The sequence below is a fragment of the Papaver somniferum genome, chromosome 9, assembly GCF_003573695.1.
Source record: "Papaver somniferum cultivar HN1 chromosome 9, ASM357369v1, whole genome shotgun sequence".
Lineage (NCBI taxonomy): Eukaryota > Viridiplantae > Streptophyta > Magnoliopsida > Ranunculales > Papaveraceae > Papaver > Papaver somniferum.
The window spans coordinates 84,537-109,849 of record NC_039366.1 but is presented as its reverse complement, the minus strand read 5'-3'; the positions used below and the strand labels follow the sequence as shown (position 1 = coordinate 109,849).

The following is a 25,313-nucleotide window of genomic DNA, read 5'->3' as shown; positions in this document are numbered from 1 at the left end:
CTGCGAGTAGTCACATGAATTGGACGGAAGAAATTATCTCATTACCTTCAGATTGGGGATCCTTTCTTGTAAAATGTCATGTTATCGCTGGATAAGACCAACTAATCTTAACGTGCAATAAACGGAGTGAGTTTGTTTCTGTTCATTCTTATAATCGAAAACGGAAGACTTTTTGCAAGATTGAAATCAGTGGGATCGGTTATGTTCTGGACATTCATTATCCATACATATTTACAACTTTCGTGGAAAGCCTTTTTAATGTCAATAAGAAGCAGCAGCAACTCGAAGCAGTCTCTAATTATACGCTTGTTTAGTGATTAAAATAAAATAGTCCAAAGCTGCAGGTAGACATGGTTGCTCATGTTTAAGTAGTTGCTCGACATCATTGCTGAAGGCTATGTTCTAGATTGATCTGTTTTCCATGTCCTATATTATTGATGAGCATTTGATTGTTGGGAATCAGAAAACCCATTTTCATCAAGATTCAAGAGGTCAAAATAAAGGATTCCAGAAGGCAATAGAATGGTAGACAGGATACCTGCTTGGGTAAGTTCTTAAATTGCTGCAAGTTTTTGTATTTTGTTATTCTGTTTTCTATTTATAATTTCGTATCTTGATAAACATATATGCGGGTGTTTCAAACTTCCTAGGATTTCATTTTTTGGGTTCTTATTGTTGTTCTTTTCAAATGCAACACAAGGGAGGGTTCATAACTGATTATGAAATGTTAGTATGTGAGATACTTAGTAGGCTTCCAGTGATATCTCTTATGTGACTTAAGTGTGTATGTAAACGTTTTCGGTATCTAATTCTTATTCCATTGATTTACATTGCAATCAATCTAGAACACGTCCACGTCTCTTTATAATAATGCCTAGGTATGCCCGTTCGAGTACGTTCCCTTTTAATGGACCCTGGTTTTTTACCCACAACAATGGATGGAAAATGTTTCTTGTTGCATCAAGGCTCCCATGTTTTTACATCTCTCCCATGGTCTATTAGCATCCTTCCTCTCACTGGTTGCAAAATCGCTGTCTTCAACGTGTAAAGGCTGAGGTTTAACTTAAAAGTGATCTTCACATTACTTTTTAGCCATATTAGCCGTCTTCTTAAAGCTCTCCAGTTAAAACCTGGGAGAATCCATAAGTTTCTTTTTTTTAAGGAATCCAAATTTCTTTAGGATTCAAATCCTTTTTTATCCCTGACAAGTATCCATTCCAATTCCTATACTCCTATAAATAAAATATCGCATTACGCCGTTACGTGAATTTTATGTGCGCACAAAGGAAAAGAAAAGATGTTTAACCGAACGAAATTCTATAATGTGCCTGAATATCGAGTGGGAATGGAAAACTGCTGTAAGGGAAAATCAGTGGTAAGCGTGAACAGTTCTCCAGTACCAGAAGAAGATATTACCAAAGCTAAAGTTGTTCTGCGTATAGATTGCATCGATGAAATCAAAAACCTCGAAGGCGAAAAAGTAAAACAGCAACCCTGCACCGATGATGTAAAAAACTTGGAGGGGAAACACCTCGGAGGCAAAGAGCGACGAGAACACAAAAGCCGTGGCTTCGCAGACCTCCTTGTAAAGCCTGCTAGGTACTACGTTTCTGTTAGCTTGGAAAATATATTGGATGGTAAATATTTGTGTAAAGATACTCGAGACAGATGTAGGTTTATGGGAAGATACCTTAGATGGGCTCCTACGGGTATTCAGTTTGATATTGATTTCTTGAAGATCCATGAATCAGTTTTGAAACTAGAAGTGATTAGAAATTATGAAAAAGGTGACATGAACGTGCCTTACGACGAAGTTGGGACGTCTTGTGGTACTAAAGTTGTTGGCAGAGCTAGAATTCCGTTATGGGATTTCTTACAAGGCGATCTCGTAAAACCTGTGTCAGCTGATTTGTTATCTGGTGATAAAAATTGCACTAAATTCGTTCAGTTGGTGAAGATGGACGGATCTGAACCTAAAAAACAAGGACTTCTGCAAGTTTATATGACTGTTAACAAGATCATTAAGCCAACTAATGATGTTATTAAGCCGAATAAACGAAGTTTTCCTAATGTGTTATATGATAATACTTTAGGTTTGTGGTCTGGATTTAAATATCTTCTGACGACTTGACTTTCTATTGACAGCAGCTACTCAGCTATGAATGTAATTAAAATAAGACGGACATGACGACTTGGCTTTAATTATCTTTACGTTTTTGGTGGTTTTTTGTATATATTTCCTTAGAGTGTTTTTTTCTCTAGTTTGCACTGTGAATGTGATTCTTTGTAATGTTTATTAAAGGGGTTAGTCATTAGTATACTGTGATAATAGTTGTACGGTTCGGTTGCTCCTGATACACTTTCTACTGCAAGTGCATATGGAGAACCGGACATGACAGTTTCTTCTCATTAAAAAGAAACGAAACGGATAGATTTTGTCATAAAGATTAAATTACCTAAAAGCTAAAATAAGACGGCCTGCTATATGGATTAAACGCCAAAATATAGTCTCAGCAACGATCGAGCAAAACAACAAGACGGTCTACTCTACTGGATTAAAACCTACAACCTGTATTGCTCCAACAGAATTCACCATAGGACTAGTAATTCTGTTCATTATGGTGGTTACTTTCAGTGAGTTTCCCACACATCTGTCAGATATGGCTATATCATGTCTACTTTGGGTTTCCTGCAATTGGAATCTGATCAATGTGTTATTCAACTGTCCTGTATTCCTGTCCCATCCAATTCATGCGCAAATACTTTATTACCTGGATCAAACAAGATTTTCTTTGAACTGTTTCCAATGGCAGTTATCAATTGAAGTGACATTACAAATTCATCAGTCGACTGATATATCAGATTTATGCAAAAAATATGCTATGGATGGACCAATCCAACCTCCTACTCCTGCTCACCCAGTCTGTCAGGCAGTCTGAGTAAAGACCAAAGAAAGCTTAAAGACAGAACCTGATCACAAAATTTAGCAAGTGCAGAAACAGTGTACTACCAAAATCAACAGATATACAGACATCAAATGCAATAGTTTGCTGTAGTATATTGTGTTTTACGCCATCGGCTCCGATTGCCCGGATCTCCCTTGCTTTTGCTGGCCTTTAGTTGGTCTTTGACCCAAACTGTAAAATGTATTTTTAATATTAGTCCATCCGCCTTGTTTCCGTTAATGGCTCAACATGTCTTGGATTGATTTGCCCCTTGGATTTGCTCGTGTGGAGCTTTATATCGGGCTGCTGATAGCTCTGTCCAATATTGTACTTTTGGAAGTAGAGTGGACCACGAGCTTCACAATATTTTATTGTGTATATCACCCATTTGGTGACTGTTATTGTGGGCTTTCACCGCCTTCGTTGTTATAGGGAGAAAGTGTCCTACTTTCTTTACTCCATAGTGTGGCGCCATCGTTGGACTTTACTCCGATTTGTGCATCTATCCCGGGAAGGAATTTGTCCGCTTCGTCGTGACCTCATGAGTATGGATAGGTTTGGTACTGAAATCGCCCTTTTATGAGGTTTGCCACTACAAGAAAACATAGCTTAAGCGATCAAAATTTTAGCAAGACCACAAAATTTTGGTCCGCTTGAACAGTCAAGCAACTAAATTTCCGACTACCCAAAAATTTGGTTGCTTTCACCTAAGATCCACTAATTCACAGCCACTACGAGAAGTATTTGCTCGCTCCATATTTTGATCAAGTAAACAAGAGCAACTACGGAAGTACTTGTGCTGGTATTTACTTAGAGGGAATAAGGACTGCCGACTAAAAAATCTATGGTCGGTTAAACCTCTATTGGCCACCAAGTTGTACCACCAGTTTAAAAGAGAGGTTAAGTTGAGCTCGACTCCAAAATCACAACATAAAATTAACGTTCTTCAATTTCAAGTCATAACTACGATTGTTTACCAGTTATCCATCATCACTTAACTACAATTCTTTGGAATAGATATAAACATGAACTTTGTTCACGGAATCAAACAGCTAGTTTCTCCCTCCTGGAGTTTTTGAGTCCCTCTGTCAATCATGGAATACCCAGTATACATATCAATCTGATTAATAGTTATCAAATCACCAAATTACCCGTATGGTCCATAATTCATGAATTCAGAACATTGAATCTGTGAATCTTCTGGTGGGAAACCAAAAGTCAGGTTCAAATTATGAACCAAACAAGCAAACCCCCACATTAATTAGCTAAATAATGACTCAAAATAGCCATTATTACCTCATAAAATTCTTCGGTTCATTTTCTTACCCTCTTTCAAACGACCTTGTTAAGAATCCAGAATCCATGTGAAACAAGAAACATAAACATAAATTTAGTTTATCAGTATCGAATTAACCAAATCTGAGAGAAAACTCTTAGAGTAGTTTTGTCAAACAGGTTATAAGCGACTGTAAATGGAGATATGGAATGTCAGTAAACTAACTTGGACTGGAAAAGCATATACAGTTAAAGCCTTAGTTACCAATTTTCAGTAGAGAAAAGCATATACAGTTAAAGCCTTAGTTACCAATTTTCAGTAGAGAAAAGCATATACAGTTAAAGCCTTAGTTACCAATTTACAGTAACAATCTGTCTAAGACTACGAAGTCCAGCATCATAATCTGGATTTTGGAAATTTTAATAACGTAGTGATTCGGCAGATAGCGGTATGAGAAAGAGTGGTGGAAATTGCTAAGAAGGAAAGAAAGGCCAGGGAACTTGAAGAGGAGAAGAATGGTTGTCAGAGAATTAGGTCGTAGGGTTTCGAGTTTTGAGTTTTAAAGCAAGTGGGAACTTGGGTTTCAAAAGAAAATTGCGCGCCAAAAAATGGACTAAGGCGCCAACTTCCCGCTAAAAATAGTTTCCCCGGAATATATTTGCACGGTATCGGCATCGGACAAGGTGGAAATCCGCGCGATTTGAGTCTCTAGACTCCCATTGGCCAGATTAAATCATACGGATCCATTTCTAATGGATTTGAGTTTTTGGTTTCCCATTAGCGAGTTTAAAATCATACGGATCCGTGTGTAATTGATTTGGTTTCCCATTGGCCACGTTAAAACCACACGGATCTATCTCTAATTTATTCGATAGTCTTTGGCTTCCCATTGCCAGGTTAAAATCATACGGATCTATTTCTAATTATGGATCATAGTTGGCAAATCGGGGTACGAACGGAAGTTCGGGACGGCATACGTACAGGTATTATACGGATTCGTATAGATCAGATTCGGTCAAAAATCCGGTTAACTGTCTGTTGTTCAGCAGAAGATTTGGACTATAGACGTACGTGTATAATTCGTTTTTAAGATATGAAATCGGCTTAAGAAATTCAGCAATGTATAAAAAACTAAAAATATAAAAAATTTAGAAGGGGTGTCATGATTTGTAGTTTAAATGCATTATATATCAAATACCTTGTAGTAATAGCACCAACATATGGTTGGTCTGGTGGTTCAGGTGCTAGAATGTGAAAGTTTAAGGTACTGAGTTGCATTAACCGGGTGAACGAACTAATTAGGCGAATAATTCGCAATATATTCATAAAACCCATATGGTACGCGTACTAGAGACAAAGTTTAAGTTATTCAGAAGTATCATTGGATCCGGTCAGTTCGGATATGCTTGCGAATCATTCACTTATAATTCGACGAATTACTAACTAGGGTACGAATCTTAGATCATGAGTATATGTACGGTTTCATATAGATTGATAGATGACGGATGAAATTCATTTATGTCAATTGATATTCGGTTACGTTGATGATAACCAGAGAAACCGATGAATCCGTAAGAAATTGAGTAAGGCCGAATAATATCAAATAATATGACATATAATAAGTGAAAGTGAAGTTGGATAAGATTGGTTGATAACATGTGAAGTTAACTAATGAAGGCTAGGATAACAAGTGTAATTAGGTGAAGTCGGTGAATATTTGGTTCGAATTGATATTTTGGAAAATTTCCAAAGAAAACAACCAATTGTTTACCATCAGTATGCATACCCTTTTGGTCTGAGTTCGGGATTTCCTAACGATACGGATACCCGGTATGCATACCCTTCTGATATGACTTCGCGAACTTCCAAGAGGACATACGCACACAGGTATGCACACCTTTTCGATCTGATTTCACAACTACCAAAAGGTACCCACACTTGGTATGCATACCTGGTTGACCTAATCTAGTTCAGAAGCTTAAGTGCAAATGAAAAAGTACATGAAGTGCCTAAGCTTAAGCATACTCGTTGGTTATACCTTGACCATGGCTATAGTTCACTTTTGCTATATTTCTCATACACACTTCTAAGATTCAAGTTCAATCTTGTCTTGCTGAAACTCTTGAAATATATTCGAGTAATGGATATTCATAGATCTTTAGCAAACTTAGTTAGAACAATTTATTGTTCACAAACTATTTTCTTTAAAATTGATAGTTTGGAAAATTTCCCAAGAAAACAACCAACGGTTTACCATTAGTATGCATACCCACTAGTATACATCCTCGGCGAGATACTCTTGGTCATTTAGGCTCTGTAGATGCGTAAAGACGTCCCCGACGGACTTATGACCCAGAGCAGAGATACGCATATCTCCTGTAAGCAAGACTCACCATATTTGAGATCAAGGACTGATTCCTAGTACATCATCGCGAGATACACTGGTCAACTGAGTTATGATCTAACACTACGGTTGAGCCAACATGGTGTACACGTTTAGGTACGGCTATTTAAACCTAAATGAGGGTACATTTCATTTGTGTATAACAAGCTAAGTTCGATCTAACGGTTGAAAGATGTTAGCTTGAATCTAATCAGGTTTTCATCTAACGGTGAATATTGAATGCTTTGTTACCAAGGCAACTTAGATTGCAAACCATGATTTGAAAATTATATAAAGGAGAACTCTAGCAACTGGGAAACCTAATCCCCACACCTCCTGTGTGTTACTAGTTGCATAAATAGAGTCGATTCTCCTTTAACCTTAGGTTTCTTCTCGAGACCCTGTAGGTTAACGACTTGAAGACTTCATTGGGATTGTGAAGCCAGACCCAACTATTATCTTTGGTAGTTGCGTGATCTGATCTTGTTGTTTCTATCGTGTTGAGTACAATTGGAACAATTACATTCTAAGAATTTTATATCTCCGATATGAAAGATAGAAAAGTAATCACAAAGACCTTCGTCTCATCGTTTGTGATTCCATAATATCTTCTTTCACAAAGACCGGGTCATCAATTGGTTCTTGTTCACCTTGATTTATCAAAAGACGGAACAAAAACTCTTGGGTATTTCTGTGGGAGACAGATTTATGCAATTCTATAGACTTTTCTGTGTGAGACATATTTGTCTATCAAGTCTTCGAATTTAGGTCATAGCAACTCTTGGTTGTGGGTGAGATCTACTAATGGATTCAAGTGCGTAGTATCCTGCTGGGATCAGAGATGTAAGGAGCGCAATTGTACCTTGGATCAGTGTGAGATTGATTAGGGTTAAACTATAGTCCAATTCGAAGTTAATTGGTAGTAGGCTAGTGTCTGTAGCGGCTTAATACAGTGTGGTGTTCAATCTGGACTAGGTCCCGGTGTTTTTCCGCATTTGCGGTTTCCTCATTAACAAAATTCTGGTGTCTGTGTTATTTTTTTCCACATTATATTTTGTTATATAATTGAAATATCACAGGTTGTGCGTTAAGATCAATCAATTAGAATATCCAACCTTGGGTTGTGATTTACATTGTTTGACACTTGTATATTGGTCTTTGGTATCGTTCAAGTTGTTTCACATAATAATCAGACTCGCGGAGTTTTATCTGTTTGATTTGCTGATTACATTGTGAAACAGAGATATTAAAACTCTTTGATATACTTAACTCTAGATTGAGTCTAACTGTCTAGTTGATTCTCTAGAAAGTGTATTGGAGTAAGTCCTCTCAGATTCCCAAAAGAATTGTTGGGTGTGGTTGTTATACCCCGCATTTTCACAAAGGACTTAGATCCTCCTGCATATAATTACGATATCTTGGATTGATAAAAGAGGTATCCCCAATTCAAAACACCTCTCCTCTCCTCCGAAACACACCGTCGGTGCTTACATGTAAATGTATTTTTAATATGCCAGAAAATAGATTTTTAAGGTTTTAGGGTATATTCCAAAGTAGTTCACTCATGGCCACATTTCAAATTCGAATCAACACCGAGCTTCATATTTATCGATTTCGATGATGTATCATGCTAAGTTTGAAGTTAGAACCCTCCCGGAGCTTCTTGGATCATAGTTTGTATGTTGTCATACCACATTTGAAGTTCGAATCAACACCGAGCTTCATATTTATCGACTTTGATGATGTATCCAGTTAAGTTTGAAGTCATAACCCTCCCGAAGCTTCTAAGTTCATAATTTTTATGTCGTTATACCACATTTGAAGTTCGAATCAACACCGAGCTTCATATTTATCGATTTCGATGATGTATCATGCTAAGTTTGAAGTTAGAACCCTCCTGAAGCTTCTTGGATCATAGTTTGTATGTTGTCATACCACATTTGAAGTTCGAATCAACATCGAGCTTCATATTTATCGATTTTGATGATGTATCCAACTAATTTTGAAGTCAGAACCCTCCCGAAGCTTCTAAGTTCATAACTTATATGTCGTTATACCACATTTGAAGTTTGAATCAACAATGAGCTTCATATTTATCGATTTCGATGATGTATCATGCTAAGTTTTAAGTCAAAACCCTCCCAAATATTTTTGGCTCATAGTTTATATGTTGTCATACCACATTTGAAGTTCGAATCAACACCGAGCTTTATATTCATCAATTTTGATGATGTATCTAGCTAAGTTTACAGACAGAACCATTCTGAATTTCGTGGTACATCTCTAGGAATCTTATAACCTGAGTTTACCAGTGTGAACTAAATCTACTTCATGACCTGTATGACTTGTGAAAATTACTTCATGACCTATGTGACTAGTCGAAATTCAAACCGGAAACACTAAGAGAAAACACAAAAACACAAAGAGAAAGCACAAAGAAACACACCAATTATCGAATTCATTTTTCATTTTCCCGATTCATTCTTATACATTTTTTGGATTTTTTTATATCAGAATGTCGATAACAATGTCCTAAATTTATTAATATTTTTTTTGGATTTTTTTTCATGTCAAAGATTGATAATTAAACCGAAAACATGAGTTCGTATTAACACAGAGAAAACACAAATAAAACACACTTTCCTTGATCCGTATGACACTGTTAACATAAATCTATACCGTCCAAATATTTTCATAATCCGTATGACCCCATCCTACCACATCTTAGCCGTTCAAATTCTTTTAGATAAAACGATTTTTTTTCTCTCACTTATCTTCATTCACTCACTTTTCTCTCGTCTCTCATCTTCCCCTCCCTCAGAGAAAAACTCAAATTCTACATCTGAACAAACGAAACCAAATCTCACATCGATTAATTGATGATGAATGGATTGGAAATGAAGATTGAGATGCAGTCACTTCTATCGGTAGATTCATGGGTTCTAGTGAACACCCTAAATATATCTCTTTGCCTCCTTTCTCTATCCCATCTCCATTTCCTCTTCTCCTGCATCTTTTGCTAAACTAGATCCCGTTTCTCACACTAACAACTCACCCACCTACATGTCTTTCTCTCTCTTTCAACCAAACCAGTAACACGAAATCACTCTTTTTAACTCTCTTCAAACTTCAGTATCATCAAGAAAGTATGATTCCTTGTTATTTCAATTTATATTTCAAAATTTGTTTAGGGCTTTTCTTATTCGATGCATTTAGGGATTTTGGTTCTTATTAGATTCTGAAAATTTTGCATTTTTTTCTGTAATCCGTTACCCTAGGTTTGATTGGGTTCGATATTGACACCATATATTTGTCAGACAATGAGAGTTATGGAAGAATCAAGATATGGGGTTAGTTTGAATTCTTATTACACGAGATTTTATGTCACTGATTTGGATTTGGTCGCTATTGAAGAAATCAGAGAAGAAATCTGAGTTTGTTGTTGATTTGAGAAGGTTGATGGTGGATTCAGATAATGGGGTGTAGCTGTTGGTTTAGTATAACTGGTTATCATCGGCACTGTCTCAATCTCCTTGATACGGTAACAAACCCCCAATTTCTTACTTCTTTTACTATTTTTTCGCTCTCATTTTTTAATCAAAATCTGAGGTTTCTTTCTTTGATTGCTTAAGTATGTCTAATTAGTTTTATCTGGTCTCTGAAATGTTTTTTGTGTTTTTGTTTTGGGTGATTAAAGTCTTGGAATCGGCAGTAAACGCAGCTAATGAATCTAGGGATTTGAGGTGGTATGATTCAATTGAGACTGATAAAGAAGCAGAAGGTATAAGATATACTTTAATCTTTGTTCAACTTTTTCAATTTCAAAACAATGCTTGAATTATCTTAACTAGATTGTGTATTTTCAAAAATGAATGGACTGGGAATGAGGAAGCTACCAACTTTGAAAGGTTTATTGCCGGTGATGCATCTGACATTACTGCAACCATTCTTTGCTTGCCTATGGATATGGTGGCATCACTGTAACCATTCTTTGCTTACCTATGGATACGGTACATGCCCGTATTCCACAGGTGTTAATTACCAAGTATCCTCTAACTGCACCTATCCATTTGGGCAAAGAGCAGACTACAAGTTGTGGAGATTCAGGATTTGCTGGTTTCTTTACACTTGAATGATGAATGATCAAAGAGGAACTTAAACACAAGAATGATGGCAGTATGAATCTCTTATTATGAGCTTGGTGCTACAAAGTCAAAGGAGTGTTCATCTTTTGTTTCAAAATTAAGGAAAATGTAATGATTAGTTTGTATTTTTGATCTTTTTGTTCGTATAAAGATTGTTTTTTTTTTAAAGAAATAATGTAAATTGATCTATGTGATACAATAAAACTTGATTCAGTTTTTAATTGGATTCATAATTTGTTTTAGTATCAATTTTAATTGTAATTTTAATTTTAATTTCACTTTGGGATTATCTAAATCGAAATCGGCCAGATACTTCCGGCTCTAGAACAACAGATGTAACATGTAAAAAGTTTGGTAGATCAAAAATGTAAGCAACCAACTTCAGGGCAAAAAGTTTGGTAGCTCAAAAATGTAAGCAACCAACTTCGGTAGCTCAAAAATGTAAGGAACTAACTTCAGGGCAAAAAATTTGGTAGCTCAAAATGTAAGCAACCAACTTCAGGTATTTCACCTGCTCTATTATGGTTGGTCAATCTATGAAGCGATCGGCGTTTTACTTGCTCTATTATCGTTGGTTTATCTATGAAGTGATCAGCGTTTTACTTGTTGTATTTTGGTTGGTCTAGCTTTAAAGCGATCACTATTTTGCTTGCTCTAGGAAGGTCGGTCTAGCCATGAAGCAATTAAGAAAAAAGACGCTATGTGATAATTGCTTGATTACTAAAGTGATTGCCTAGCTGCTCTAGACTTGTAGAAATCCCACCTTTTGCAACTCGAGAGCGAGAGCCAAATTAAGTCGCTTTAAGGGTTAGAGCGACTCAATATGGGCTTTTCCAACCGCAAATGACTGGTCGCTTAATCCAATTTTTCTTGTAGTGTGCATAATTGTAGCATCTCTAGCACATGCCCCTACCTAGATATATTGTAATAAGTACTCCTTTATTTGAGATTTTAGGGTGATTTTTTACCTCCCGGCCATCATTACTATATGGTGGTGTTGGTGAGGTGGCATTTTTGCTTAATGCACATGCCCCTACCTAGATATATTGTAATAAGTACTCTTTTGGGCAGTGCGCCTCGCCTTGGGCTACTCCAGAATTTTAGTTTCATAGAGTTAGATTACCTCATTGCATCGGGTGGCCCTTCTGATAGCTTGGCATCGTACTGCGCACCTTTTTTAGCCACCATAGTGTTCACCATGTTAACTTTTTGTGGTCTGCTTTGAGAATCGCTGATGCGATCATCGTATGGCAGCAAGGTAGGTTGATGCTTCACGAGCTAAGTTCTCCTTCGTTCATGTAACTAATTTTAAATTATTGCTGTGCTTAATAGCGTTACGGGAGATGTGAAACTCCATTTTCCGTCATTAATAGCGTTATGGGAGATGTGAATCTCCTTAGCACATCGGGCTCCACCACTTCAAGGGCTATTGTTTGTAATAATTCCCCGATACCTTCATCGGGATGAAATACTTCCATTCTTGTCCCTGTATAGCTTTGATGGAATGATTTTCCATTTTGATCGTTTTCTCCTTTTTCACCATGTAACTAGTATTTGTGAAGTCCGATGTCTCACCATTTTTGCTCCTGTGGTATATTGTTGGTTATGCTTTTTGTAAGCCCTCGTATAGGTTCTCTCCGATATATCGTCGTTTATCATTGGAGGCGATATTATTCAATCAGTAACTTGTGTAAGTCCTCGTGCTCCTTCCGAGGCAATTTTTTGAACATCACCTGTTTTTGAAATAACATGGGTTTGCTTTTGTGGCTCCGAGGATGTTTTTCGTTTATGACATTAATCCAACTATGGGTGACAAGACCAAGGAGTGATCAGTTCCTTAACTGGAGAGGTCCTCTCTTATGGTGTTGGGTTTGAAGTCTAACGAATCTCCTTGCTCGCCTTTGTTATTTTAATAGTGTCCTGTTCAGGTTATACTTACCCCTTGGTTGAGTGGTCAGATGTTTGATTCACTTGCTTTTTAACCATTTTTTGGAGGGCGATATCTCGGTTAGGTGATTCTTGTCTTAGCCAAAGACAAGTACCCCAATTCTGGATATCTCCTGTTATGGCAGGACATCATCCGATTTCATGATCGTGATGGCATTATCTTAGGTCTGTTTCTGTCTTAGGTAGCTTAAGTATTGTTCCCGCATCATTCCTTGTAGAATGGAAGGTGTAGCTAGCACCGTGCCATAATCTTAATGAGCTTTTTGGAAGAGTATTGTTTGGAATCCAAATTTTCTAACTATATGCAATGCAAAAAGCAAATATATAAACAAACAAAAATAAATCCTAGATACAAAAAAATTCAAAAGAAAAAATTAAAACAAACACAATGAAAATGTTCAAGAAATGTTTATATTATTGTTCCAAATTGGATCCCATTCAAGACATATAGCCTTTGTTAGTTCGGCTTCGTGGCCTCTATTAGAGGTTCGTATACTCTATATTTGATGGTATTGAAGGGATGTATCCTCCGAGCTATACCATATTTAACGGTCTTGAATGATTGTATCCTTCGAATTTTATCATTCTCGTTAGAATGGTAAGGGACTCTCATATCTCTTGTAGGAGATGTCCGATGTTGCTTGGGTAAATGACCTTCTTAGCAATAATTCCTTTCACATAGGATTATATGCTGGCTCATTTATTTTGCACGTCATCGTTGCTTAAATTGTAGGTGTCGGGCTCGTCTGGCTTCTGTGAGACTTATCATCTTGGACCTCCAATATGTTGTTCTTATTGTGACATCATTGTGTATACTGACTTATGATCGTCAGTGCCATCTTTTCGTCGCTGGTGTTAGTAGTTACTTCATAGTTTGGCCTTCTAGTATGATCCCTTGGATTACCGAGAGATGTAGCTCTACGCATGATTTCATGGGTGAGTTTCACCTTAATTTATTGGTAAGAATGGGCAATGGTTACTGTGGTTGTAACTTCAAGCATGGACTTCGCCTCTGGCAGCAGGATTGTGCATCGTGGGAGTCAACATTCATCGTGGAGTTGGATCGCTATATCAACGATTACTTCGTCTTGTTAAATTAATCAGTGTACAAGGCTCTTCGTTATGAGCTGCTTTAGTATGTAACTAACTGTTCATGCATAAATGGTGGTTCATTCGACACCGTCTTGACTTTTCATTCTGTCGTGAGTATGATGAAAGTGAGATAAGAAATTTAAGCTCCATCCACCATTGTAGGGTGACGACCCTCTTCGCTCATAGCGGTTCTGCGACTGATATCCGTTTCTACATAATTTCCATTTCGAGTTTTTGTTTTATATTTTTGAGAGTAGCATTTATTTGATGCCCCATGGGTGGATTGCTGTTAGTGCAGAAATTAGTAGTGGTTACTTCTATTATCATCGTAGGTAGCGATGTCCTTCGTTGGCTCCTGGTTTCGTCTCAGCATGGGTCACACTTGTGTGTGCCAGAATGTTATAACTGCTTTTGTATGAGCTTTACGTTAGGCATGTTATTTCCAGCTAAAGTAAGACATTCTCTTCTGTCACAGCTTCTTGACAAGGACTATCGTCTCCCTACTGTCAGAGCTTGTTATAGAGTGTACTCCTTGTTTTCGGATTGTTCTTCTTAGCATCATTTCTTGTCTCCTTATTTTAAGACTACTTGTGTGTTACGTCCCCTTCTAGAGTGGTCACCATTCTTCATCGGTGCCGAGGACGAAGCATCATCCTTCCTTGTAGAGATAGAGAGCTAGACTCGTCTACCTAGAGAGTAATGGTTTTTATCTTGCCACCTCATGGTCCATCCAGCTACTGTCGGCAGGCTTATTACTAACGCCTTATCAGTCATTGGATAAACCTTAGTTTTTGATTCAGAAATTCTTAATGATCGTTGGAAATTTATTTCCCATGGCCTGCTGTATGGAATAATTTCGGCTCCTGCATTATTTAAGGCTCAGACCCATTTTAGGTGCATAGGCCTGACTCCGGGTTAATGGATATTGATGAAATTGTAATCATCTATTCATTTATGACCACAGGGTAAACTCCATAAAAGCGTCGGTTCGTCTATTATTTGGCTGTTAAGGTTTTAACAACGTCAATAAGGATTGGTATAATTCCAACCGCTTATTTCATCCGGGCTACGGCACTTTGCTCCATGGCGCGTCTCCTTGGAATTCTGTTGCATCTTGCCCCTATCAGTGTGAGCTGTGGTGTGTTATTCACCTGACATTTATCAGTTAGCACCAGTACCTCTTTGTTGGCTTATCATATATCTCCAGGGATCTGTCTAGTGTCAGCAGACGTGCTTCGTAATTCATTAAGAGCTTATTAATTCAAGACTGCCGTTATGTGGACTAGCTTGCTTTGCCGAGATATGTCGACTTGATATTTTTATGTGGACAGAATCAGATTGTGCCCCATGACCGTTCAAACTTTTATTTCGTCTCAGTATGAGTCGTTGATGGCTGTGACAGAGAGTCAGTGTTCGTGCCATCTAGTCGTTGTTGACTTTGTGATATGAACATGTTAATTCAGTTCGGTCTCATGTTTTGTAAGCTCCTTGAGCTGGTACTCCACAGTGATGGATATTGGTAATGAATTCCAATCATCCACTTCTCCTGATTTTCGACTTTGCGCCTTTGGGATTCGCTTGGTTGCATGACCACCAGTATGTACCCTTTGTCTTTGTGTTATGAAAATGTATCATAGTATTTCATGACCATATTTTTGATCACAAGTCTCCATCATGGGGAGTCGTCACTCCAGTTTTACCTTCGTGGGGTTGCCATCTTTGTTCGCAATTGTTCTGAGGCTCTTCAGGCCATCGTTAATTGGCTCGTCCGAGTTAATGGTCAGAGCGATATGGTGAGTTTGTTTAAGTTAATCATCCCTCTTCTGATCGGTTCGTGCGATGTTGAGTCTAGCTGGTGAGCCCTACTTGTTTCTCTGATCTGCTACTCCGAGTTAGTACGATTACGTCATTGTCTTGCCGATGATCGGCTGGGCAATCACGAATTGGTTCGCCCGAGTTCATCATAGCAATGCTACTTGACATGGCTTCGTCAGTTAGGAAGCATGCAACAGCAGTTCGTCTTGGAACCATCGTGACAGAGATTGGTGATTAACTCCAATCTATTATCATGGCAGTGAGCCCTTACTCCGTCATTTGTCGTCAAGGTCACTTCGTAAGTGCATGCAAAATTTGCAGCTCGAGTGCCTCTGACTCCTTTATTGTAAGCACGAGTTATTGCTCGTCCGATGAAGTTTATTCAATCAAGCTATTCATCTCGTCTGCACCGAGACTTGGCATCATGATTATGTGGGTGGGTGAACTCTCCATTCTCCATTAATTGTCATGGTCGTAACCACCGGGAAACTTGTTTCTCTTGGGGTTGTTATTTCTCTAGACAAAGCTCGTCTGTTTTATCTAGGATTTTGTTTGCATGGGATCGGACTTGTCCTTTCCGTGCATATCCAGTTATCTCATCGGACTGGTTTTTCTCCACCATTGGCATCATCCATCATTTTACATCCGTGTTTTGGGGTGTACTGCTCTGTTCGTCACATCAAGAGCAATGGCGGTTGTTTTATTGAAGGTTCATTAGGTAGCTTAGGTCCGTTGTTTACATAGCGGATTGACCTCCATGGTAGACAAGTTTTGGTTTGAAACAATAGTGATTGGTGATAAATTCCAATCATCTATTCCATCGTATGGTTATTTCGTTCATTATTAATGGAAGTACGAGCTGAACCCATCTTGGCATCGTTCTGGACTTGGTCTTCCCGAGATCGGATGGATCCATCTTTAGAATTTTTTCTCCACGAGATAGAATATCTTCTTTTCCATCAGTGTATTGTTTACATGAGAAATCAGATGGTCTTTTTTGCCACCAGGATCATGCCTTTATGAGATCAGTTGATCTCTTTTGTCGTCAGGTTATCGTCTTTGGAATTTCTCCTTCACGAGATCGGATGATCTCTCTTCCACCATTGACAGCACCAGTAAGCTCGTCTTCACGCCATTTGAACTGTGACTGAGATTTGTCTCTCCTTCAACCATGATAACAGAAGATGGTGATTAAATCCATACAATTGTTTCTCCAATCATGGTAGCGACGTACACCTCATTCATTAACATCTGTGTCAAGAAGATATGTATCATCCGAGATATTGAAAACTCCTGGATCTAAAGACTTGGAATCAACTGATGTCTTAAATATCTCTAAGAAGAGAGAAAAAATAATTACGAAATTGCCATTTTAGGACTACAATCTACTGGATCCCCTGTAAGGAGTAAGATTAATCACTAGAAGTGATGAAAAAGTGCAGATCTCATGCTTTTGAGGCTCTTCTAGACTTCACTGATCATAGAGATCGTGTTGTGTCCGAGATCTACTCGTCAATTTCATAGAAATCTACATAGTGGTATGAGAAACCACTTTTCTTTTAGAAATCATCAAAAAATTGTAAAACTTTACAAGGGAGGTAGATTAAATCTTCATACTTCCCTGTTTCTAGCGCCAAAATGTAGTTGCATAAAATCTGACTACTACATTCAACAAGATCTAACGAACATAAATCATTGAAAATCAAACATAAAAGATAAAGGTGCATAAAATTAAAGATTGACACAGGGATTTTATAGTGGTTCGGCCATTAAAAGACTTACATCCACTTTGTTTTCACTATTATTAGTGGTGATACACAAAGATCCATGAATGGAGGTCCTCATGGGACTTGAAACTCCATCCATGGAAGAATAGGAGAAGCTAGAGTTTAGCTCGCCGAGAGAGAATGAAGAAGAAGTAGGAAGGAACCCCCTCTAACCTATATCTCATTTCTTTATATAGGAGATATGGTGTACATCCAATTACCTTACTGCCCTTAGGGCTGACTAAATTAAGACTAGATAAGATAAGGATTACAAAAGGTAGTATTATTGTGTAGTTGCTTGTAGTATTATATGGTGCACCCGTCTAGATCTTGCGCCACGTGGCGAGTTGATATTTTACCCTCACAACATCATTGATGACTACGGTAAGTATTGTTGACATTTCCAGTAATAAGAGAATTTGATTTTATCACAGTGCTCAAATCTTTTAAATTCAAGTTGAGAATTACTTTGATATGAAGATTAAGATTATCAGAACTGATGGAGGAAGAGAATTTATCAATAATGAATTAGGAATATTCATGAATACAACTGTGCTCATAAGCCTAAGCAAAATGGTGTAGATGAGATTGGGTTATGTAGAAATTTGCTCATTCATATAAATCTGGGTTGATGCCTTACAAACTGCTAATTACTTGGTTAACTAATTACCCACAACTTCCATCTCCTTTCTTTCACATATGAGAAGCTATATGAAAGTCCTCCAAATTATACATCTTTAAGGGTCTTTGGTTGTACCTGTTATCCATGGTTCAAACCTTATACACATTCTAAACTTGAGCCTAGAAATAATGTCTGCACTTATCTTGGATATTCTGCTTCTCAAAAGGGATATATGTGTCTTGAACCTTGTTGTGGTAGAATCTTCATTTAAAGACATGTCATGTTTCATGAATATCAGTTTCCTTCTCTAACATTCAAACTGGATAGAATCTCAAACACTACTTCACAACTGCATTCCAATAGTTTGGAGCCATCTTCAGTTTCCACTACACCATCAACTTTAGGTTCTGACATAACTACTGCCAAAACAACTTTGGAATCAACTTCCACTTCTGCACTTACTTCAGTTATTTATTCACCAATCATTACTTCATAACCAAATGATACAGATATTCCATCTTCAGTTACACAACGTCTAGTTATCAATACACATTCAAAGACAACCAGGGGTAAAATGGGAGTCTTCTAGCCACAACCACCAAAATCTCTATTCTGCACCAAATATCCAATCTCAGCTAGTATTATAGCTTTAGTTGAAGAAATTATTCCTAAATCAGTTGCTGAAGCTAAGAAGAATCCAAAATGGCTTACTTTTCTAATAAATGAATGAACTGCTCTCAAGTGAGCTGGCTCATGGACTCTTGAGCCACCTGATCCTTCCCAAAATATATTTGGTTGCAAATGGTTGTTTAAAATCAAAAACAATCCAGATGGTACTGTTGGGAGGCTTAAATCCAGACTAGTGCCCAAGGGCTATCACCAACAAGAAGGGATAAACTATATATGAAGAAACGTTTGGCCTTGTTGCTAAACCTACCACCATAAGAATAGTTCATTGTCTTGAAGTGTATCATAACTGGCCTGTCAAGCAGATTGATATCAACAATTCCTTCATTTATGGTGATCTTAAAGAGAAAGTCTACATGACTCAACCTCTAGGCCTTGAAGATCTAGATAAACCTCATTATGTTTGCAAATTGCATAAATCAATATATGGGCAAGCAAGCTCCCACAGTTTGGTATGAGAAACGCATGGATTCATTGCTTTCTCTTAGTTTGGAAGCATCCCAGGGTGATACATTATTATTTACGTTCAGACACAGTTTTATTATCATCATTATTCTCATTTATGTTGATGATATTCTAATCACAGAGTTTTCCTTATTTGTTTGTGATCAGGTTATTTCTCAACTCTCTAAGTCATTTTTAATTAATGACTTAGGTCTAATTCATTATTTCTTAGGACCGAAAATCAAGAGAAATGATATTTATATGCAGATTTTCAAACCATATATGCCATTGAACTTTTAAAGAAGACTAATATCGTAGATGCCAAACCATGTTCTTCACAAGCTATTGCAGACACTAAAACGAGTAAGTTTGATGGTGAACTTCTAGCAGATGCTTCATGAAAAAGAGGATGTATAACAACCACACCCAATATTTTGTTCGGCAATCTGTATGGACTAACTCCAATATAATTCCAAGAGCACGAGCTAATAAAGCGAGCTTTATGAATATAATCATCCAATCGAACAAATATAAATCCGAGAGTTGATTATTATGAGAAACAACTTGGATGGTATCAAAGACCAATATGCAAGTATCAATCAATTTCTATCCAACAACCAAAGGTTGGATTTACCAATTCATTGAACTATGCACAACCAGTGATATTTCAATTATATAAACAAATATAATGCGGAAAAGAAATAGCTCAGACACCAAAAGTTTTGTTAACGAGGAAACCGCAAATATAGAAAAACCACGATACCTAGTCAAGATTTGAACACCACATTGTATTAAGACGCTACAGACACTAGCCTATTATAAGTTAACTTCGGACTGGAATGTGGTTCATCCCTAACAAGTCTCACACCGATTAAGGTACATCCGCGTTACTCACATCTCTGAATCCCAACAGGAATTTACGCACTTGATTCCCTTAGCAGACTCACCCAAAACTAAGAGTTGTTGCGATCCAAAGTCGAAGACTTATAAACAAATATGACTCCTACAGAAAAGTCTATACTGATAGATAAATCTGTCTCCCACAGAAATACCTGTGAAGTTTTTGTTTCATCTATTGATAAATCAAGATGAACATGAACCAATTCACTACACCAAATTCCCGGATTAGTAACAACAATTTGTAACGGCTTATGGCCGTTACAAATTCCCCATTACAAATGGCCGTTACAAATTCCCCATTACAAATGGCCGTTACAAAGAATTCGTAAAAGGCAGAAGCCGTTACTAAATTTTAAAAAATCGTAAAAGTGTGCAGCCGTTACGAAATTTTTTATAGGCGTGTCACTCACACGCTTGGTCACACTGGGTCGTAACACTTGCAGTTTGTGTGTGTGCCATTCACATGCGTAGTTTTTAGCCTTTCATCTAGACCGTATACGCCTAAAATAATATCTCTACAGTTCTTTCTATTCTCGAGATGCATCTCAGCCATAAAACCCTAGATTTTATTCCCACTCCATCTTTCATCTCTTATCTCTTTTTCTCTATCTCTCTCACTGCCTCATCGTCCCTCTTCATCCCTCTACCCAGTAAGAAGAAACAGATACTCAGCAGTTCCAAATTAAAACCCTAGAATCTCATTTCTCTTATTCTTCTTCTTCTTCGTCTTCTTCTTCTTATTCTCTGTTCTTTTTTTTTTTTTATTCTCAGAAGCATTATCTGAGAAATCGTTCATATTAATTAAGAAGAAATCTGGAGAAGTAAATGGATCAGGAAGGTTGTGAATTTAGTTTTGGTTAGGGTTCTTATTGATTGAAGAACAGCGAATCAGTAAGAAATAAAATTAGGGCTTATGGAGTTAGTATTGAGTTTGTTTAAAATCGAAGGAAGAATTGGTGGGTTGAATAACAGAAGTAGAAGATAGTGGAGTTGTATTAACTCGGGTTGTAAAGGATATGGTGAATCAGTGAGAGGAAGTTAGGGTTTGGAAATAGATTTAAGGTTCAATTTAGTGACAGGTAAGAAGAAATCAAAGACTGGGTTTGGTAGTTTGAGAAGTGAATCGATGTTTAGAACTTTGATTAGAGAGAAGAAGGAATTGGGAATTATTTTCAGGTTCTGAGTATAGATGTTGGTGATTGAAGATGAAATTGATGGTTAGGGTTTAAAGTGATGATTCAGAAGTTCAATTGAGGCAAAACAAGGAATCAAGATCAACTAATTCATTCTAGGAATTTTGTTTAAGGTATACTTTCTTTACCTAATTGAAGTCTGTTATGTGCTGTGAATTGTGATTGTGTTTATCATTCGTGCATTTAAGCATTACTGTGATAGCTATAATTTAGATATTATGAACCTTGTTTCCACCAATTCAGGTGTTGACCCTCCTCGTTTCCACCAGGTATACAATGCTTATTTGTTGGTGTTGGTATGATCAGGTTGAAAAAGATAAATTTTCTTGTGCTGCATGTGTAGTGTATCATCATTGATGACAACCACGGAGTCTATTGTTGTTGAGGTCCCCTGATTCCATTCGTTTTCATTTTGGTTTGATGGCAGTTAGTAGCCTTTTTTTTGTTCTTCCAGATGTGTGCTTTTTCTAACATATATTTATGTATATATCAGGAATTAGAAGATCCACTCATCCTAATCCATGAAAAGAAAATCTCTAGCATAAATTCTGTGGTGAAAGTCTTAGAACTGGCCCTAAAGGTGATTATCTTCTTTATGGTATATATGTTGTATTGTGTGACTTGGTAACATCTATTCTTATAATGATGGCCTGATTGTTTCTTTGTCTTCTTCACTTGTGATTTCAGAGGCAAAGACTTTTGTTGATTGTTGCTGAAGATATAGAAAGTGACGCACTTGCAACTCTCATATTGAATAAGCTTAGGGCTGGAATCAAGGTTTAATTCAATTTTTGTGCTCTACTTTCGCCTTAATTATTTTTGAATGCACTTTCCTTACTTTAAGTTTACGTTGTACTCCTTTTTGACCGGGAGGGATTATTTTATATGTTACAGGTCTGTGCTATTAAGGCTCCAGGTTTTGGAGAGAACAGGAAATCTAGTATGCAAGATCTTGCCGTCTTGACTAGGGGTCAAGTAAGTACTAATGTTTCCTCTACTTGTCACTTAAACTGTAAGGGTAAGCTCGTTCTTTCTTCCGTTTAACTATTTGTCCTATTTGTGCATTGCAGCTCATAACTGAAGAACTAGGCATGAATCTTGAGAAGGTTGAGTTGGAGATCTTGGCACGTCCAAGATGGTGAGTGATTGTGAAATTTCTGATGTTTATAACTACATCAGGATGTCGCTGTAGAACCATTTAGTTGTTTCGTGAGTTGTTTTAGTGCTTCTATATTCACCAAGTGTTTTTTTAATGATATTTAATATAGATGTTGTGTATGTATAGGTGACAATATCTAAGGATGATACTGTAGTTCTTGACGGGGCTGGTGACAAGAAATCCATCGAGGAACGATGTAAACAGCTAAGAGCTGGAGTTGAAATTAGCACTTTTGATTATGATAAAGATAAGTTGCAAAAGAGGCTAGCTAAGCTTTCTGGTGGTGTTTCCGTTTTAAAGGTCTGTCACCATTTCCTTAGATTTCCTTAGACACTGTTACATTTTCATTGTCTTCTTATTCTATTGTTACTTATTTTTTATCGTATCCAATTGTTACTCTGTAACTTACATGTTAAATGCTGCTCAATGTGTTGCAGATGGGAGGAGCTAGTGAAGCTGAAGTTGGTGAGAAAAAAAACAGAGTAACTGATGCTCTAAATGCCACCAAAGCAGTTGTGGAGGAGGGCATTGTTCCTGGTATCGGATTGCATAATCCTTACTGATAAATCATCTACCGGAGATTTCTCTCTCTCTATATATATATATATCAGTTAGTCAAGCTTCATTTTGGTGGCTAACATGTTTTTGACTGCACTACTTCGTTGCAGGTGGTGGCATTGCACTTTTATATGCATCAAGGGAGCTGGACAAATTGGAAACCGCCAACTTCGACCAGAAAATTGGTGTTCAGATCATACAGAATGCGTTAACGGTTTCTACTGCTACTCCATCAAACATATTATAATTCTGACCAGTATGTTGTAATTGTATTGCGAATGACAATCTTCAATTCCAGGCCCCTGTGAAAACAATTGCATCAAATGCCGGAGTTGAGCGTGCTGTAGTTGTTGGCAAGCTATTGGAGCAGGAAAACACCGAGCTTGGATATGATACATCTAAGGGTATGCACTTGCTTTTTTAGATTCCAAAGAAGTTACCATTGCTGGAAATTGCTTTTGATAGTAACTTAATTTCTTTGTTATGTTTTGTCCATTTGTCTTCTTGTGTGTAACGTAGGTGAATATGTTGACATGATCAAGGCTGGGATTATTGATACGCTAAAAGTAATTAGAACTGCTTTGACAGATGCTGCCAGGTAATATTTGCTTTGGCCCCTTGTTTAACAAGTATTATTGTGATAATTTTGCTCTGATACCTTCTCTCATTCCCATCTGTTCTTATGAGTGATTTTTTTAATCAAATTTTCTTGTGCTGCCTGTGTAGTGTATCATCATTGATGACAACCATGGAGCATATTGTTGTTGAGCTCCCCTAATTCCATTTGTTTTCATTTTGATTAAACTTTTTTAGATGAGGTGGCCGAGGGTCATCATGTTTATTATGTTTTTTTTTTGTTTGTTTGTTGATTCATTCAGGTGAAATAGCTGAACAAGGAGCAACAGAAAATTATTGCACTGCAGCAACAACATATTCTAATACCATAGCAACAGCCTCAGCAATTTCCACTGCATACACATTCATTGAGCCAAATCAGTTACCACAAGCAAGTGATTTTTTTATTCTCTTAGTGAATTTTCTTTGTCTCTCAGAGACGACGCTAATCTTATCACACACTGTTTACTTCTTACCATGATGTTTGCCCTAGCCATACTTATAGATATTTTTGGTTTGTTTCATCATGTATTATGGGTTTAGAATTATGAACTTAAAGATAGGGATTATGGAGAACTTGATGAAGAATGCTTGGCAACTAGTGTTTGGGAAGTATCTGCAAGTTTTGAGTAAGTTTCTATGTAGTTATTGAGCTGAACTTATAGTGTTTTTAGTGAAAATGAACTTAACTTGGTCTATGTATTCTATTTTATACTTGAAGGTTTGTTCTCTTTTTTGATGTGAATTGAGTGAATATTTATATGAATTGATTGAATGTAAATATGAATTGATTGATATTGACCTGGTCAAAATCGGTCATCATACTGGCAGTAATTTTTTGTTGTTACAAAAAGGTTCGTAACGGGTTTAGGCTGTTACAATCTGCCACGTAATAACGGCTGTAAGCTATTAGAATGTGCCACGTAGTAACGGATCATCGTCGTTACGACACCGTTGTCAAAAATAATTCGTCACGGCTCAAAGATATTACCACGTGGCAAATGCGTAACGGCTTGAAGTGATGAGGGCCGTTACAACCCAAATTCGTAACGGCCACAAATATGTTACGAAAATTTGTAATACCCACTTTTGCAACAGCCAAGATCCGTTACAACCCGTTTTAGTAATGGCTCAGTTCTGTTACGGATCCCAGAATTTGGTGTAGTGATTGATAAACCAGACTTATATCCCAAGAACATCCAAATATCTTCAATCACCTCATAATAACTTAACTATATGGTAGAACAGGTAAGATCAGAACACGCAACTACAGAGAAAATAGTTGGGTCTGGCTTCAGGAATCCCAAACAAGTCTTCAAGTCGTTAACCTATAATGGTTTTAGGAAAAATCTAGGTTAAAGGAGAATCGACTCTAGTCGCAACTAGTATCGCACAGAAGTGTGAGGATTAGGTTTTCCAGTTGTTAGAGTTCTCCCTTATATAGTCTTCAAGTTAGTGTTTGATAGTTTAAAAACAAAGCAATCAATATTCATCATTAGATGAAAACCTGATTTAAGATTCAAGCTAAGTTTGCTTAAAACCAAAGCAATATCTCTCAACCGTTAGATGGTCTTAGCTTGTTACACACAAATGAGATATACCTTCATTTAGATATCGGTAACTGTACCTAAACGTGTATATTGAGTTAGTTCAATAACAGCTAACCGAAGTTGTCCATATGAGCACTTTTGTATTAACCACATTCATCTAACATTTCTAGATTACTTATGATGATCAATCAACCATGAAAGATAATCAAATGAATT

The 25,313-nt window shown here is 37.2% G+C and overlaps 1 pseudogene; it reads left to right on the top strand.

Moving 5' to 3' along the window:
- The first annotated feature begins 1,345 nt into the window (after positions 1–1,345).
- On the top strand, positions 1,346–23,710 carry LOC113309823 (annotated as a pseudogene).
- Positions 23,711–25,313: the final 1,603 nt, after the last annotated feature.